This window comes from Ranitomeya imitator, unplaced genomic scaffold (genome assembly GCF_032444005.1).
Source record: "Ranitomeya imitator isolate aRanImi1 unplaced genomic scaffold, aRanImi1.pri SCAFFOLD_147, whole genome shotgun sequence".
Lineage (NCBI taxonomy): Eukaryota > Metazoa > Chordata > Amphibia > Anura > Dendrobatidae > Ranitomeya > Ranitomeya imitator.
In genome coordinates, this window is record NW_027193755.1 from 169,924 (window position 1) to 185,077 (window position 15,154).

The 15,154-nt window shown below is 49.6% G+C and overlaps 1 long non-coding RNA gene across 1 annotated transcript in view; it reads left to right on the forward strand.

The window, feature by feature from the left end:
* The window catches only part of LOC138654180 (uncharacterized), a 40,180-nt gene extending 25,228 nt beyond the window's left edge, over nt 1-14,952 (forward strand). The window contains exons 2-3 of the long non-coding RNA XR_011316100.1: nt 8,435-8,536; nt 14,920-14,952. This is a non-coding gene — a long non-coding RNA (uncharacterized lncRNA). The remainder of the gene's footprint in view (nt 1-8,434; nt 8,537-14,919) is intronic.
* Nucleotides 14,953-15,154: the final 202 nt, after the last annotated feature.

Consider the following 15,154-nt stretch of genomic DNA (forward strand, 5'->3'; position numbering starts at 1 on the left):
TGGTGGACACAGTGGGGCAGAAATGCTGGACACAGTGGGGCAGAATGGTGGACACAGTGGGGCAGAAATGCTGGACACATTGGGACAGAATGGTGGACACAGTGGGACAGAATGGTGGACACAGTGGGGCAGAATGCTGGACACAGTGGGGCAGAATGGTGGACACAGTGGGGCAGAAATGCTGGACACAGCGGGGCAAATGGTGGACACACAGTGGGGCAGAATGGTGGACACAGTGGGGCAGAATGGTGGACACACAGGGGCAGAAATGCTGGACACAGTGGGGCAGAATGGTGGACACAGTGGGGCAGAATGGTGGACACACAGGGGCAGAAATGCTGGACACAGTGGGGCAGAATGCTGGACACAGTGGGACAGAAATGCTGGACACAGTGGGGCAGAATGGTGGACACAGTGGGGCAGAAATGCTGGACACAGTGGGGCAGAATGGTGGACACAGTGGGGCAGAAATGCTGGACACATTGGGACAGAATGGTGGACACAGTGGGACAGAATGGTGGACACAGTGGGGCAGAATGCTGGACACAGTGGGGCAGAATGGTGGACACACAGGGGCAGAAATGCTGGACACAGTGGGGCAGAATGGTGGACACAGTGGGGCAGAATGGTGGACACACAGGGGCAGAAATGCTGGACACAGTGGGGCAGAATGCTGGACACAGTGGGGCAGAAATGCTGGACACAGCGGGGCAGAATGGTGGACACACAGTGGGGTAGAATGGTGGACACAGTGGGGCAGAATGGTGGACACACAGGGGCAGAAATGCTGGACACAGTGGGGCAGAATGGTGGACACAGTGGGGCAGAATGGTGGACACACAGGGGCAGAAATGCTGGACACAGTGGGGCAGCATGCTGGACACAGTGGGGCAGAATGCTGGACACAGTGGGGCAGAAATGCTGGACACAGTGGGGCAGAATGGTGGACACAGTGGGGCAGAAATGCTGGACACATTGGGACAGAATGGTGGACACAGTGGGACAGAATGGTGGAGACAGTGGGGCAGAATGCTGGACACAGTGGGGCAGAATGGTGGACACACAGGGGCAGAAATGCTGGACACAGTGGGGCAGAATGGTGGACACAGTGGGGCAGAATGGTGGACACACAGGGGCAGAAATGCTGGACACAGTGGGGCAGAATGCTGGACACAGTGGGGCAGAATGCTGGACACAGTGGGGCAGAGTGCTGGACACAGTGGGGCAGAATGGTGGACACACAGGGGCAGAAATGGTGGACACACAGGGGCAGAAATGCTGGACACAGTGGGGCAGAATGCTGGACACAGTGGGGCAGAATGCTGGACACAGTGGGGCAGAATGCTGGACACACAGGGGCAGAAATGCTGGACACAGTGGGGCAAAATGCTGGACACACAGGGGCAGAAATGCTGGACACAGTGGGGCAGAAATGCTGGACACAGTGGGGCAGAATGCTGGAGACAGTGGGGCAGAAATGCTGGACACAGTGACAGGGTCAGAATGTTGGACACAGTGACAGGGGCAGAATGCTGGACACAGGGGCAGACTGTGAGACCCAGGGGCAGAATGCTGGACACACGGTGGGGCAGAATGTTGGAGACAGTGGGGCAGAAATGCTGGACACAGTGGGGCAGAATGCTGGACACAGTGACAGGGGCAGAATGCTGGACACAGGGGCAGAATGCTGGACATTGGGGCAGAATGCGAGACACAGTGGGGCAGAATGCTGGACACACAGTGGGGCAGAATGCTGGACACACAGTGGGGCAGAATGCTGGACACACAGTGGGGCAGAATGCTGGACACACAGTGGGGCAGAATGCTGGACACACAGTGGGCAGAATGTTGGAGACAGTGGGGCAGAATGCTGGAGACAGTGGGGCAGAATGCTGGACACAGTGGGGCAGAAATGCTGGACACAGTGACAGGGGCAGAAATGCTGGACACAGTGACAGGGGCAGAATGCTGGACACAGGGGCAGACTGTGAGACCCAGGGGCAGAATGCTGGACATTGGGGCAGAATGCGAGACACGGGGCAGAATGGAGATACGGGGCATGATTGGAGACACGGGGCAGGATGAAAGACATGGGGGCATGACTGGAGACAGATGGGGCAGGATTGGAGACAGATGGGGCAGAATGGAGACACAGGGGGCATGATTGGAGACAAGTGTCAGGATTGCAGACATGGGGGCATGGTTGGAGACATAGGGGGCAGAATGGAGACATGGGGCATGATTGGAGACACTGGGGGCAGAATTGGAGACAGATCGTGCAGGATCATGGGGCAGGATGGATATGATGGAGACAGATGGGGCAGGATGGAGAGATCACATGGGGAGATCATATGGGGCAGAATGGATACTCATGAGGGCAGGATGGGAGAACATCTGGCTGACGCCAGGAATGAGACACACGGGGCCAGGCTGGGGGATATTATTAATACCATAGAGCTAATTTAGGGATATTATTACTGCAGTGATGTATTTATTTTATTTTTTGAGTATACTGTTTTAAATGGGGGGCGGTCCTGTTACTGTATAGAGTGATACTATGTCGCCTTCTTCATGTGGTGTAATGTAGAAGTTGTGAATAATTAAGTAATGTGTTCTGCAAGCGGAGCTCGAGATAACTGTGTTATTTCCTGCAGAGAGAAGTCCTGGCTGGATGAAATGATGGCGGTCTGTGCTGGATGAAAGATGAAGGACTTCACCTAGAGACGTCACTGGTGAGTCAGTGTGTTACCTATACACTGACACTATACACTGTATACAGAGCTCCTGTGTATAATTTCACTAGTGATCACTATATTATCTGTACACAGACACTGCATACTAAGTACAGATCTCCTGTGTATAATGGCACTTATGGTGATAGTATGGTGCTTTTTTTTAAATTACTGATCAGAATTGTAGTATTCAGTCACTATGTGGTGGTAGTATGTGATCTGGACATGGTGTAGCGGTATTTGTTATTTGTATGTGATATTATTCGATCACTGTGGTGGTAATATGTCATCTGGTCATGGTGTTGTGGTATTTGTTCCTTCTATGTGATATTATTGGGCATTTTAAAAATTGAAAAATAAATAAAAATATACCTAAATTGTATTCCATATTTTAACAAATATTTAATAGGTTACAGTAGAGTAGGGCCCGGCCAAAAGTGTCTACCGTGTTATGGTGGCGACTTAAAAAATCTTTTGTCCAAAACAAAAGCTGCCTGCTATGTATGTGATCTGGTGATGGGAACTGTCAATGTGTGATTGGTAAGAAGTGTAGTTTTTCCAAGAGAGAGCGGTGGGACTGTGGACAGTTCGAGGGGTGGAGCCCGGAGGCGGGGCTGGGGTGGAGCCTGGGTGGAGTCTCAAGGGGGCCCCGAAAATTTTGCCAGTATGGGGCCCCGAAATTTCTAGTGGCAGCCCTGTGTCCATTTCCCTGGCACCAGAGGACCACAATGGCAGGCTTGATCTTTGTGAACATGCTTGGGTCGTAAGCGAGCCCAAAGGAGAAAGCCCCAATTATAAGTTATTGACTGCGAAACAAAGAAAAACCTGAGTTGTGACAGATGCACAGGATGGCATAGGTGTTCTGAATATCCACAGAGTATAGAAACACTTCCTTAAGTCTCTGACGGAAAGACTACATTTTTGCAGCCATGGTCTGACCTGTTCAGGTCCAGGATTGGCCAAACCATTCTTTTTGGACAATGATGAAGAGGTTTGCATAAAAAATCTTAAGCGCCTTTGCACAAGAGCTAGAACAATAATCCCTGATTAAGTGAGATGTGTTGGAAATGGAAGACCAGAAGGACTAGATCATAGAATCCAGTAAAATATCTGGAGGAGGCAAACTCTGATGAAGTGTCTCTATGGTGAAGTCCACGTGTACCAGAAATTAAGATAACAGCTCACCCGAAAATCTTCCTGGATGGGGGAGTGTTTTTGTAATGCTGAGGGAAAACTTTTTGCCTCTGGAACCTGGAATACGTTTCCATCTTTGCACCCACACAGCCAATCAGACCGGGCTTGTTGGAAGGTCTCTTCATCTTTTGAGATGCGGAGTCCACTCTTGGCAGATGGAAGAGAACTGGTGAAGACAGTGACTCGGACTGTCAGCTTGGCGATTGGACCTGACTGTGGAAGCAGAGTTCTCTTCAGGCATCTGAAATAATCTTTGTCCATCTTGGTGACACAGGCGAAAGCCCTGAAAAGGAAGGACTGCAGCCAAGAACACAACAGATCAACACAATGTTGATTGAAGCGTGAACAGCCATGAGACAAAGCAGAGATAATTATCTGGTGGAAAATCTGCTCTGTGAGATTCAGTAGCACAGTTGTAAGGCTACGTTCACACTAGCGTTGTGCGCCGCTGCGACGGCGACGCAACACACAACGCACGCAAAAACGCAGCAAAACGCACGCAAAAACGCTGCGTTTTGCGACGCATGCGTTGGTTTTTGCCGAAATTTGGACGCAAGAAAAATGCAACTTGTTGCGTTTTCTTGGTCCGACGCTAGCGGCAAAAAAGACGCATGCGTCGCACAACGCAACTAAAAAAAAACGCATGCGTCCCCCATGTTAAATATAGGGGCGCATGACGTATGCGTCGCCGCTGCGTCGCCCGACGCAAACGAGCATAACGCTAGTGTGAACGTTACCTAAGAGCCCCAGAAAAGATGCCCAGGTGCTGATGTACTGGCCTGTCAGTTACACCCTTGGCATCCCAAGTGGCGGTGAAAACAGGGCACGAACACCAACCTCGCCCAAAAGGGCAGACTTGTCCAAGGATTGAAAGTCTAGCCATGGTATCTCGGAGAGAAGTGGCACTCGAGCATGGTAATGGATAACTGGAAGATGAGGGTCCACCAGGGAGAGACGAGGTTGTGACAGTCCAGGTTCGCTTCAGTCTGAATGGTGGTCCGATTCTGGTGGTGGTTAAGCCTCAGAAGATGGGGGAGTGAGATGGCAAATACATAGTGGGAGGAAAGGAGACGACTATGAAGTTGCTCAAGGCTGCTTGGACCTCTGCTGCGAATTGCCTTGTTGGTGCGGAGAAGCTAGTTGGTCTGATTCTCTTTCGGAGGTGGTCAGCGTACCAGGTGGTTGTTGGCATAGATAAAGATGCTCCATAACTGTTTCATACAAGAAGTGGGTGCGCTCTCATTGCAGGCCGCAAAGGTAGGGGATTATGCCAGTAAGCCGGTGTAGTCTGCTGAGGAGCCAACTTTTTATTTAAAGGAAGCTGTCACGTCAAGTAATGCTATTATGCTGGATATCGAATGGTGCTTGGACGCTGCACCTTAGTGAAAACAAATTTTATTAGTCCCGGGAGCTGCCGGCTTTCGTTCCAAGTACTGGGACGTGCTTTCATCCGCTGCTGACAATGCTATGAGCGATAACTAGCCACGCTGGTTGAGAGCTGTGTTTTCAGTATGGTGGCCGTTCAGCTTTCTAACACTATGAACCTGCTGGTTCACCCTCGGCATGGGTTAAGGAGAGAGCCTCCCGATTATGAAGGTCTGCGCCGATCAAGGGAGGAGAGCGTGCATACCTCCTCTCCATTCATTCTCTATGGGACCAGGTATGTAATCACCAATGCAAGGTAAAAGGAAGGACTCAAACCACAGGATGCAAACCATTTAAGGGAAAAAAAATGTATTCCTTTAATGGTAGTTTTTTTTGTCAATGTAGACTTTAAGGCTGGCGTCACACTCAGCGTAAGACAATACGGTCCGTATATTACGGCCGTAATATGCATAAAAGTCCCCAAAATAGTGGTCCGTAGCTCCTCCGTAGGCAGGGTGTGTCAGCGTATTTTGCGCATGGCATCCTCCGTATGTAATCCGTATAGCATCCGTACTGCGTGTTTTTCTCGCAGGCTTGCAAAACCAACATACGGATTTACAATGGATCCATGTGTTAAAAAAAACAAAACATATATACTGTCTATATATATATATATATATATATATATATATATATATATATGTCAGTAGACACATATATGTATATATATTAATATTTCATCCAGCGCGAGATAGCTTTAAAGCCGTTAATTCAATTGCCGGCTTTTGCTATCTCCTTCCTAAACGCGACATGATATGAGACATGGTTACATACAGTAAACCATCTCAGATCCACATTTTTTTTTGCATATTCCACACTACTAATGTTAGTAGTGTGTATATGCAAAATTTGGCCGTTCTAGCTATTAAATTAAAGGGTTAAATGGCGGAAAAAATTGGCGTGGGCTCCCGCGCAATTTTCTCTGCCAGAGTAGTAAAGCCAGTGACTGAGGGCAGATATTAATAGCCTGGAGAGGGTCCATGGTTATTGCCCCCCCCCCCCCCCTGGCTAAAAACACCTGCCCCCAGCCACCCCAGAAAAGGCACATCTGTAAGATGCGCCTATTCTGGCACTTGGCCACTCTCTTCCCACTCCCGTGTAGCGGTGGGATATGGGGTAATGAAGGGTTAATGCCACCTTGCTATTGTAAGGTGACATTAAGCCAGATTAATAATGGAGAGGCGTCAATTATGACACCTATCCATTATTAATCCAATAGTAGTAAAGGGTTAAAAAAAACACAAACACATTATTTAAAAGTATTTTAATTAAATAAAAACAAAGGTTGTTGTAATATTTTATTCTACGCTCAATCCATCTGAAGACCCTCGCTCTGTAACAAAGAAAAAATAATAAACCAACAATATACATACTGTTATGAAAGGCAATTCAGTAACACAATGTACATAGCGATCAGAGCACATACAGTGATCTGATAATAACCCAAAATTATAGAACGAGCTCTGAGACGTGGGAACTCTGTAGACTGCAATACCTGATCCTCTCCAAACACAACTAGAGGCAGCTGTGGATTGCGCCTAACACTACCTATGCAACTCGGCACAGCCTGAGAAACTAACTAGCCTGAAGATAGAAAAATCAGCCTTCCTTGCCTCAGAGAAATACCCCAAAGGAAAAGGCAGCCCCCCACATATAATGACTGTGAGTAAGATGAAAAGACAAACGTAGGGATGAAATAGATTCAGCAAAGTGAGGCCCGATATTCTAGACAGAACGAGGATAGTAAAGATAACTTTGCCGTCTACATAAAACCCTAAAGAAAAACCACGCAAAGGGGGCAAAAAGACCCTCCGTGCCGAACTAACAGCACGGAGGTACACCCTTTGCGTCTCAGAGCTTCCAGCAAAACAAATAGACAAGCTGGACAGAAAAGATAGCAACAAATAGCAAAGAAGCACTTAGCTATGCAGAGCAGCAGGCCGCAGGAATGATCCAGAGAAACACCAGTCCAACACTGGAACATTGACAGGAAGCATGAATCAAAGCATCAGGTGGAGTTAAGTAGCGAAGCAGCTAACGACCTCTCCAGATCACCTGAGGGAGGAACCTCAGAAGCTGCAGTACCACTTTCCTCCACAAACGGAAGCTCCCAGAGAGAATCAGCCGAAGTACCACTTGTGACCACAGGAGTGAGCTCTGCCACAGAATTCATAACAACATACCTTCCGAAGATCTGTAACGTCCCACGATGTAAATCCATCTGAAGGGGTTAAAATATTTTAACCGCAAATGAAGGTAAATATAGGTTATTGACCTACTTTACCTTCATTCCCCGGGGTTTTGCAGCCACGAGCACCACTGCATTAGCAGAGCTCCTGGCTGCAAAATAAGATAATAATACCAAAGAATTTGTGTTTGCAATGATTTTCAGGAAGAAACTGAGTATTATCTGACAGAATTGCAGGGGTGTCAATACTTTTGGCCATGACTGTATATATATATATATATAGACAGTATATATGTTTTTATGTTTTTTTTTACACATGGATCCCTTGTATAGCCGTATGTCGGTTTTGCAAGCCTGCGAGAAAAACATGCAGTACGGATGCCATATGGATTACATACGGAGGATGCCATGCGCAAAATACGCTGACACACCCCGCCTACAGAGGAGTTACGGACCACTATTTTGGGGACTTTTATGCGTATTACGGCCGTAGTATACGGACCGTATTGTCTTACGCCGAGTGTGACGGCCTAACACAGAGGAGAATGTTGTGCTGCAGTTCTGTATTGCTGCCACCTTCTGGCCAACGTAATTATGTCTCTGAAACAGAAGACATAATAATGAAGTTTCCAACGCTGGGCCCCTCTCCCCCTCTGGGCCCCTGTGCAGTTGCACCGGCTGCACAGGCAGTATGTCCGCCCCTGTCTTGACTGTAGGCCCGAACTTCAGACCACAATGTTGTGTTTTTCTGTTTAGATGAGAAAAATGACAGAGGCAGCTTCAACTGGGTTAAGTTTTGTGGTAAAACCAATGAATGCACCAAAAAATAGTGGATTGTATTAATTTACTGTGAGTAAAAATGGTGATTTATAATAATTATATAATGTAATTATAGAATTGGCCGACCTGCCAAGTCAAGTGGTTTCTGCCCAGACAGGACCCAGTGACGTTCCGTTCTTTGGTCTCTTCAAGGCTCCAATTCCCAATGCCTTTCCCGGTAATATATTCTGGATGTGAGGTCTGTGTGTCTTTTCCAGTAATATAGGTTGGATGTGAGGTCTGTGTGTGTCTCCCAGTAATATAGGCTGGATGTGAGGCCTGTATGTCTCTCCCAGTAATGTAGGCTGGATGTGAGGTCTCTGTGTCTCTCCCTGTAATATAAGCTGGATGTGAGGCCTGTATGTCTCTCCCAGTAATATAGGCTGGATGTGAGGTCTGTGTGTCTCTCCCAGTAATACAGGCTGGATATGAGGTCTGTGTGTCTCTCCCAGTAATATAGGCTGGATGTGAGGCCTGTGTGTCTCCCAGTAATATAGGCTGGATGTGAGGCCTGTGTGTCTGCCAGTAATATAGGCTGGATATGAGGTCTGTGTGTCTTTCCCAGAAATATAGGCTGGATATGAGGTCTGTGTGTCTCTCCCAGTAATATAGGCTGGATGTGAGGCCTGTGTGTCTCCCAGTAATATAGGCTGGATATGAGGTCTGTGTGTCTCTCCCAGTAATATAGGCTGGATGTGAGGCCTGTATGTCTCTCCCAGTAATATAGGCTGGATGTGAGGCCTGTATGTCTCTCCCAGTAATGTAGGCTGGATGCGAGGTCTCTGTGTCTCTCCCAGTAATATAAGCTGGATGTGAGGCCTGTATGTCTCTCCCAGTAATATAGGCTGGATGTGAGGTCTGTGTGTCTCTCCCAGTAATATAGGCTGGATGTGAGGTATGTGTGTCTCCCAGTAATGTAGGCTGGATGTGAGGTCTCTGTGGGTCTCCCAGTAATATAGGCTGGATATGAGGTCTGTGTGTCTCTCCCAGTAATATAGGCTGGATGTGAGGCCTGTGTGTCTCCCAGTAATATAGGCTGGATGTGAGGCCTGTGTGTCTCCCAGTAATATAGGCTGGATGTGAGTTCTCTGTGTCTCTCCCAGTAATATAGGCTGGATGTGAGGTCTGTGTGTCTCTCCCAGTAAAACAGGCTGGATATGAGGTCTGTGTGTCTCTCCCAGTAATATAGGCTGGATGTGAGACCTGTGTGTCTCCCAGTAATATAGGCTGGATGTGAGGCCTGTGTGTCTCCCAGTAATATAGGCTGGATATGAGGTCTGTGTGTCTCTCCCAGAAATATAGGTTGGATATGAGGTCTGTGTGTCTCTCCCAGTAATATAGGCTGGATGTGAGGCCTGTGTGTCTCCCAGTAATATAGGCTGGATATGAGGTCTGTGTGTCTCTCCCAGTAATATAGGCTGGATGTGAGGCCTGTATGTCTCTCCCAGTAATATAGGCTGGATGTGAGGCCTGTATGTCTCTCCCAGTAATGTAGGCTGGATGTGAGGTCTCTGTGTTTCTCCCAGTAATATAAGCTGGATGTGAGGCCTGTATGTCTCTCCCAGTAATATAGGCTGGATGTGAGGTCTCTGTGTCTCTCCCAGTAATATAGGCTGGATGTGAGGTCTGTGTGTCTCTCCCAGTAATATAGGGTGGATGTGAGGTATGTGTGTCTCCCAGTAATGTAGGCTGGATGTGAGGTCTCTGTGGCTCTCCCAGTAATATAGGCTGAATATGAGGTCTGTGTGTCTCTCCCAGTAATATAGGCTGGATGTGAGGCCTGTGTGTCTCCCAGTAATATAGGCTGGATGTGAGGCCTGTGTGTCTCCCAGTAATATAGGCTGGATATGAGGTCTGTGTGTCTCTCCCAGAAATATAGGCTGGATATGAGGTCTGTGTGTCTCTCCCAGTAATATAGGCTGGATGTGAGGCCTGTGTGTCTCCCAGTAATATAGGCTGGATATGAGGTCTGTGTGACTCTCCCAGTAATATAGGCTGGATGTGAGGCCTGTGTGTCTCCCAGTAATATAGGCTGGATGTGAGGCCTGTGTGTCTCCCAGTAATATAGGCTGGATGTGAGGTCTGTGTGTCCCCATTAATATAGGCTGGATGTGAGGTCTGTGCGTCTCCCAGTCAGGGGTGGATTAAGGGTAGCCAGGGCCCCGGGCTGTTCAGACACTGTGGGCCCCCCCGGTCATGTGACGGGGGTCATGTGACGGGGTCATGATATACCCGAACCAGATTATTCCAGAAAAATGGCCGGGCCCTACTCTACTGTAACCTATTAAATATTTGTTAAAATCTGCAATACAATTTAGGTATATTTTGACCAATAATATCACATACAAGGAACAAATACCACCGCACCATGACCAGACCACAAATTACAACCACAGTGATCGAATAATATCACATACAAGGAACAAATACCACCGCACCATGACCAGACTACAAATTACAAACACAGTGATCGAATAATATCACATACAAGGAACAAATACCACCGCACCATGACCAGACCACAAATTACAACCACAGTGATCGAATAATATCACATACAAGGAACAAATACCACCGCACCATGTCAAGACCACATATTACCACCACTTGGTGACCCAATAGCACATACAAGGGACAAATACTGCGACACCATTTCCAGACCACATATTACCACCACATAGTGACTGAATACTACAATACTGATCAGTAATAAAAAATAAAAAAACACACAATACTATCACAAGTGCCAGTATTCACAGGAGATCTGTAGTTAGTATGCAGTGTCTGTGTAGAGGTAATACAGAGATCACTGGTGGTATTATACACAGGAGCTCTGTATATAATGTATAGGTAATACAGTGATCACTGGTGACATTGTACACAGGACCTCTGTATATAGTATACAGTGTATAGTGTCAGTGTATAGGTAACACTGACTTACCAGTGACGTCTCTAGGTGAAATCCTTCATCTTTCATCCAGCACAGACCGCCATCATTTCTTCCAGGCAGGACTCGTTTCTGCAGGAAATAACACAGTTATCTCGAGCTCCGCTTGTAGAACACATTACTTAATTTTTCACAACTTCTACATTACACCACATGAAGAAAAAAAGGCGATATAGTGTCACTCTGCACAGTAACAGGACCGCCCCCCCCCCCCCATTTAAAACAGTATACTCAAAAAATAAAATAAATACATCACTGCAGTAATAATATCCCTTAATTAGCCCCTATGGTAATATTCCTCACCCTGGCCCCGTGTGTCTCATTCCTGGCTCCAGCCATATGTTCTCCCATCCTGCACTCATGAGTATCCATTCTACACCATATGATCTCCCCATCCTGCCCCATCTGTCTCCATCCTGCCCCATGATCCAATCCTGCCCCATGTTTCATTCTGCCCCGTGTCTCCAATCATGCCCCATGTCTACATTCTACCCATGCCTCCAGTCCTGCCCCCAGTGTGTCCAGGAATCTGCCCCATTGTGTCCAGCATATTACCCCCAGTGTGTCCAGCATATTACCCCCAGTGTGTCCAGCAATCTGCCCCAGTGTGTCCAGCATTGCCCCCAGACAGTGGGTCCAGCAATCTGCCCCAGTGTGTCCAGCAATCTGCCCCAGTGTGTCCAGCAATCTGCCCCTGTGTCCAGCAATCTGCCCCAGTGTCTCCAGCATTGCCCCAGTGTGTCCTCCAGCAATCTGCCCCAGTGTCTCCAGCATTGCCCCAGTGTGTCCTCCAGCAATCTGCCCCAGTGTCTCCAGCAATCTGCCCCAGTGTCTCCAGCAATCTGCCCCAGTGTGTCCTCCAGCAATCTGCCCCAGTGTGTCCTCCAGCAATCTGCCCCAGTGTCTCCAGCATTGCCCCAGTGTGTCCTCCAGCAATCTGCCCCAGTGTCTCCAGCATTGCCCCAGTGTGTCCTCCAGCAATCTGCCCCAGTGTCTCCAGCATTGCCCCAGTGTGTCCTCCAGCAATCTGCGCCAGTGTCTCCAGCAATCTGCCCCAGTGTCTCCAGCAATCTGCCCCAGTGTCTCCAGCATTGCCCCAGTGTGTCCTCCAGCAATCTGCCCCAGTGTCTCCAGCATTGCCCCAGTGTCTCCAGCATTGCCCCAGTTTCTCCAGCAATCTGCCCCAGTGTCTCCAGCAATCTGCCCCAGTGTCTCCAGCAATCTGCCCCAGTGTCTACAGCAATCTGCCCCAGTGTCTCCAGCATTGCCCCAGTGTCTCCAGCAATCTGCCCCAGTGTCTCCAGCAATCATCTGCCCTAGTGTGTCCTCCAGCATTGCCCCCAGTGTCTCCAGCAATCTGCCTGTGTCTCCAGCAATCTGCCCCAGTGTCTCCAGCAATCTGCCCCAGTGTCTCCATCAATCTGCCCCAGTGTCTCCAGCATTGCCCCAGTGTGTCCTCCAGCAATCTGCCCCAGTGTCTCCAGCATTGCCCCAGTGTGTCCTCCAGCAATCTGCCCCAGTGTCTCCAGCATTGCCCCAGTGTGCCCTCCAGCATTGCGCCAGTGTGTCCTCCAGCATTGCCCCCAGTGTCTCCAGCAATCTGCCCCAGTGTCTCCAGCAATCTGCCCCAGTGTCTCCAGCAATCTGCCCCAGTGTCTCCAGCAATCTGCCCCAGTGTCTCCAGCATTGCCCCAGTGTGTCCTCCAGCAATCTGCCCCAGTGTCTTCAGCATTGCCCCAGTGTGTCCTCCAGCAATCTGCCCCAGTGTCTCCAGCATTGCCCCAGTGTGTCCTCCAGCAATCTGCCCCAGTGTCTCCAGCATTGCCCCAGTGTGTCCTCCAGCAATCTGCCCCAGTGTCTCCAGCATTGCCCCAGTGTGTCCTCCAGCAATCTGCGCCAGTGTCTCCAGCAATCTGCCCCAGTGTCTCCAGCAATCTGCCCCAGTGTCTCCAGCATTGCCCCAGTGTGTCCTCCAGCAATCTGCCCCAGTGTCTCCAGCATTGCCCCAGTGTCTCCAGCATTGCCCCAGTTTCTCCAGCAATCTGCCCCAGTGTCTCCAGCAATCTGCCCCAGTGTCTCCAGCAATCTGCCCCAGTGTCTACAGCAATCTGCCCCAGTGTCTCCAGCATTGCCCCAGTGTCTCCAGCAATCTGCCCCAGTGTCTCCAGCAATCATCTGCCCTAGTGTGTCCTCCAGCATTGCCCCCAGTGTCTCCAGCAATCTGCCTGTGTCTCCAGCAATCTGCCCCAGTGTCTCCAGCAATCTGCCCCAGTGTCTCCATCAATCTGCCCCAGTGTCTCCAGCATTGCCCCAGTGTGTCCTCCAGCAATCTGCCCCAGTGTCTCCAGCATTGCCCCAGTGTGTCCTCCAGCAATCTGCCCCAGTGTCTCCAGCATTGCCCCAGTGTGCCCTCCAGCATTGCGCCAGTGTGTCCTCCAGCATTGCCCCCAGTGTCTCCAGCAATCTGCCCCAGTGTCTCCAGCAATCTGCCCCAGTGTCTCCAGCAATCTGCCCCAGTGTCTCCAGCAATCTGCCCCAGTGTCTCCAGCATTGCCCCAGTGTGTCCTCCAGCAATCTGCCCCAGTGTCTCCAGCATTGCCCCAGTGTGTCCTCCAGCAATCTGCCCCAGTGTCTCCAGCATTGCCCCAGTGTGCCCTCCAGCATTGCCCCCCCCCCGTGTGCCCACCGTTAACCGATCAAAAAACAAAACAAAATTAAAAAAAACAAACACAGTCTCCTCACCTGACCGACGCTCCAGCGGCGAGCTCCTTGAGTCCCTCCAGCAGCGCACACTCGCCGGCGACTGACAATGACGTCAGACGCCGGCGACGTGTGCGCTGCGGCCGACTTCAGCTGCCAGCCTCCAATTGGCTGGCGGCTGTTGTTAACTATTGACGTGCGGGCACGCGCCCGCACGTCAATAGGAAACCGCCGCAGCGCCGGAAGAGGCCCGGTGAGCAGATGAGAAGGGGCCCGATGCGGACCCCCTCTCTCTGCCCACCGGGTCCGGGGGCACATTAACGCCGCCTGGCGGGCACAGTCAGTCACACTCAGGAGGATTAGCAGAGGGTCAATCTGTGCGGTAGCCCAGGGCCCCCCCACACCACTGGGCTACCGCCCATATTGACCCTCTGATAATCCGCCCCTGCTCCCAGTAATATAGGCTGGATGTGAGGTCTGTGTGTCTCCCAGTAATATTGGCTGGATGTGAGGTCTGTGTGTCTCCCAGTAATATTGGCTGGATGTGAGGTCTGTGTGTCTCCCAGTAATATAGGCTGGATGTGAGGTCTGTGTGTGTCTCCCAGTAATATAGGCTGGATGTGAGGCCTGTGTGTCTCTCCCAGTAATGTAGGCTGGATGTGAGGTCTGTGTGTCTCCCAGTAAAATAGGCTGCGGACTCTACCGCAAATGTGAACCTACCCTTAGATGGTGGCGCGAGGGCATGGCAATTGCTCCTTTTCCCATGGGGCTGTTAGATGAGTGCATGGTGGCACGAGTGCATGGCCACTGCTGTATTCCCATAGGGCTTTTAAAGTCCCATTAGCGCACAGTCGTCCTTTTGCTCTCAGAAAGCGTCCCAAGGAATTCAACATTAACAATTTTCTACTTTTTAGGTATCAGAGGCTGGAGAGGCCATGGGAGAAGAGGTAAGGCCTTACTCCCCTCATTTTAGTGTCTTCCCCGTTGCAGCAGTCATTCATGAACTTGCTGTAAACTAAAAATATTTAATTTTTGATTATAAAAAATTAATTGACCACAGAAATATTGAAAATGCGACTATGAAAATGGTCTTCGAAGTAGGATGATGAGAGTGTGGGTAACTGCCTGAATCATAGAACAACCTGACCA